This window comes from Limulus polyphemus, unplaced genomic scaffold, assembly GCF_000517525.1.
Source record: "Limulus polyphemus unplaced genomic scaffold, Limulus_polyphemus-2.1.2 Scaffold281, whole genome shotgun sequence".
Classification (NCBI taxonomy): Eukaryota; Metazoa; Arthropoda; class Merostomata; order Xiphosura; family Limulidae; genus Limulus; species Limulus polyphemus.
The window spans coordinates 689,398-693,552 of record NW_013665891.1 but is presented as its reverse complement, the minus strand read 5'-3'; the positions used below and the strand labels follow the sequence as shown (position 1 = coordinate 693,552).

General features: G+C 43.5%; 1 protein-coding gene across 2 annotated transcripts in view; it reads left to right on the top strand.

The window, feature by feature from the left end:
* The window catches only part of LOC106457012 (protein ECT2-like), an 81,923-nt gene that overhangs the window by 28,111 nt on the left and 49,657 nt on the right, over positions 1–4,155 (top strand). The window lies entirely within an intron of this gene.

Sequence of the window (4,155 nt, the reverse complement as noted above, 5' to 3'; positions counted from 1 at the left end):
GGCCTTTCACCCTTGACCTGTCTCGAAAGGCTAAATAGTCTCATATTGAAGTTAAAACAAGTGGAATATAATATTGTGTGTATAAATCTTCAAAATGATGCTTTATGGGGAATTTTGCTGTTCTTTGCTTTTGAACATTATACTATGTACATCACTAGTAGTATAATAATCAAAACTTATCTATAATAAATTAAAAGGCAAAAAAAAATTATTCTCCCTGTTACTAAAGTTTTTTAGGGTTCACACACATTGAATAGTCTTGGGAAATGTGTGATTTTTTCAGCCAAATCCTAGAAGGATTAGAAAATCATGGCTTTAAGTGATTTAATTTTTTATCTTCTGTGATTATCTTTTGTTAAATAAAATATTTTGATACACCAGTCTTAGTTTATCATCTAAAAACAATGTGTATGTAAATAAATGATCATATTATTAACTGAAAAGAAACCATACAGTGAAACTTTGTTTATCTGCATGTTTTGGAAGACAAGGGTCCACTGGCATGTGAAATACATGAATAAATGAGGTATTATGTGGACAAAAATTCATTAGTGAAATACAGAGAAGAATGTAAACCAAACCAACATTTACTGAAGATGTCTACAGAAGTTGTAACGTGCTTGATTTGGTTCCTGAGTCTTTGGAGTTGTGGGTGGCCTTGGCCCATCAACATTATATCCTTATTGACTTGGTAGCTTGTTTGTCACAGTCAGGGCCAAGCACGGCACCAATACCTGTCCCCTGACCTTCCCATTCCTAACCTCTTTTTGTCCCACCCTCCTGCAGTGCCACGGTTCGACTAGGCACGATCCGCCAACAGCAGTACCCGTGACTATGTGGTTGGTTCTGGCCCATTGGAGGCTCGTCCTTTGAATTTCGTTCCTCTGTGGGGATCTTTTCTCACCAATGTCTGGGTTCACAAGGTGCTCTCAGGGGGATACGTTAGCTCTTTTCTCTCTCTCTTCCTCCATTATCCAGTGTTCCCATTCCCTTTCCTTCTCCTCGGGATTCCTTGATATGCCAGCATCTATCAGAGGTGGTTCAGGACCTCATCGCACAACAGGGTACCAAACCAGCTCCACCATATTCACGAGGGGTTTACTATGACCTGTTTGTGCTGTCATTGATTTACCCTGTCTCAATCGGTATGTTCACAATCCTCGCTTTACCATGAAGACATACCTTTTTTTTCAAAGGGGCATTTTCTCCAGCTCTTTGGATGACCAAGGTGGACATTTCCAACCCTTACCTACACATTTCCTGTGGCTGAGTGTTCCTGTCCATATCTTACATTGGGGGGGGTTGTGTACAAGTTTCGTGCCTTACCTTTCGGCCTAGTCTCAGCACCTTACGTGTTTTGTCTTGTGGTTCATTCCTTTGCTCAACATATTCAAGCCATGGGGTTGCACTTCCATGTTTGTAAGGACGACTGGCTTTTTCTTGCTCATTCCGAATGAGATTCAGCTTGTCACACTCATCAGCTTTTGTCCTCAGCTTGCCATTGAACGAGAAGGTCCCATTGAGGAAACATCATATGGGCCCTGCCCAGGAGTATGAGAGAGGTCATGGAGAACAACATCCCCAAAAGTGAAAGAACCTCACAAGCTGAAAGTGAGGGAACAGACAAGGCTTTCCAAACAGCCCATTCCACAACTGAGATAGATTTTGAATAAAACACCCAAATAAATAAGGTATTGGGTAGTACAAAGGAAAGACTTCTCCAATATGACAAACCAGCCCACCCGCAGCCTCGCCCAGAATCCCTTGGATACTTCTATATCCCATCCCTCATCCCCTGTAGATTATCTCCATTGGTGGTTGAACAGGGCCCACACATCAGCAGGGGTCCTGCTTCCTCCTCTGTGGCCAGATTTACATCTGTTCACAAATACACCCCATCAGGGCTAGGGTGCCTGGATGAATCACCAGGAGGTTCCGGGTCATTGGTCTCTGGAGGATAGTTCTCTTCACATCAATGGTCTTGAACTCCCAGCTGTTCATCAGGCTTTGGATAATTTTCTTTCTCTTGCCAGCTGGTTATGATTCATTCCGACGATTCTATCATGGTGGGTTATATCATTCACAAAGGTGGCACCAGGTCCAGATTCCTGTGTTTTCACACTATGGATCTTTTCTATTGGTGCCACACACATCAAATTCGTTTGATGGCATGTTTTGTACTGAGTGCTTTCAGTTTTGTAGCTGACTGTCTTTCCCGACTGGATCGCATTTATCCCACGGAGTGGTCCCTGCATCCTGCCATTTTTTGGTGGCTCTGTCTGCATCTGGGTATGCCCGATATTGATGCCTTTAATCACAAATTACCTTGGCTTTGGCCCCCGGTTCCCCATCCTCTAGCCTTGGTCATTGATGTCTTCTGCCAGGATTGCTCTCATCTGTTCTTTTATGTTTACCCTCTCATCTGTTTACTTCATCGATTGGTCTCCCTCATCCATGCCACTCCATTTATGGTTTTTTTTATTGCTCCTTATTGGCCTGCTCAACTTTGGTTCCTCAGTTGCTCCAATTGCAGGTGGTCCTTCCTCTTCCCTTCCATCCCGAACTACTCTGTCAACCCCAGTCACCGGGGCTCCATCCTGCGCTGTATCTCCTCTGTCTTCAAGCCTGGCTTTTGTCAGGTCCTTGGTGAGGAGTTCCAGTATCTCTTGCAGAGTAGCTTCACATTTAGCCCAATCCATTTGCCCTTCTTCTTTGGCTGTCTATCAATGCAAACGGAGCATTTATTGTTCCTGGCATTGACTCTGGGTTTCCGGGTTTCTCACCCAACGGTTGCCTGTATCTGAGTTTCTTACATGGCTCTTTGAGAGAGGGTTCTTTGGTCTCTTCGATTTTGGGGTTTCTGGCGGCATTATCCCTTATATTCTGTTTTCCCATTTTTGCAGGTTCTTTGCTTCCCCTATTCTTTCCCATGTTGATCCATTCCTTCCGGCTCCGATGCTCCTGGACTGGGACATTAACTTGGTCCTTCATGCCCTCATTTTACCTTTGTTTGAACCTCTGTCAATTAGTTCCCTGTTTCACTGAAGACATATTTCCTCCTCCTGGCCTGTGGTTATTGTAGGTAGGATCAAATCTGTCACCTTACCTTCTCCATTGCCTCTTGTCTTTGTTGGCCATTGGAAGAGATTCTGTGATCGGTCATGTGGACGACTCTTCACACATTCATCTCCCACTACCTACACCACATCACTGTTTCTGCTTTCTCGGGGGATTGCCTGCTGCCTCTGGCTATTCTACAGACTTTGCCGTGTCTGTGAAATGAGGTAAGCTCTTACTAATACTTTCTTTTCTTTCTTTGGGTGATGAGATTGTTACCAACCTGGGGTCTTTTCGAGCTGGTTTCATGGTTGCGGGGGTTGCAGTGGATTCCAGATGACATTCCTGGATCCCTGGCATTAGGCTACCCTGTGAGTTCTTGGATTTGAATATTAGGTTCCCTCTGGTACTTGAGGTAAAGATGGTATGATCCTCATCCTACCCCTGTGAAGATGTCAATACCCAGCGAGTGAGGTTTGGGATGTAATTGATTTACTGAATACAGTCCGTCGTGCCTTAGCTACTCTACACCATGGGGCACATCCTCACTTGCCCACTTTCCATCATGGGATTGAGTGATTCTGATTCCTCTTTTAGATCACATTGCTAAACTATTATCTCCCATCGCGGATGTGCTCCCTTTAACGTTACACCATGTTTGGTCCTCCGGATCATGTTGATGTTCCTGTCAAAGAGATACCTAGCTCAGATGTGGTGCAGTGCCCCTCCTTAGATCATCTGATCTGTTCCTCTCATTTTGGGAGATATGTCTGTGCTTCTCTCACAATGGTCCCTCCTCCATTTCAGTGTGGGATTCAAGCTACTCTTGTGAGCGGAGGGAGTGTACGTTATTGGAAGTTATACTTTTTCTAAATGAAAATGTATTTTGTATAGGTACTTTTCTCCACCAACACATTGGAAAAGAGTGCATTACCAGCAAACAACAGCAGAAACCTCAACATAAAGCAGCTGGAGCCATTTACTAAGACAGTGCTGAAAAAGCCCAACAACAACATAGTATATATTTATACTATTAAGAAATATAACTAAAAAAGCCTTTCTATTTGACATTTAGCAAAAAGGAAAGTTACATATATA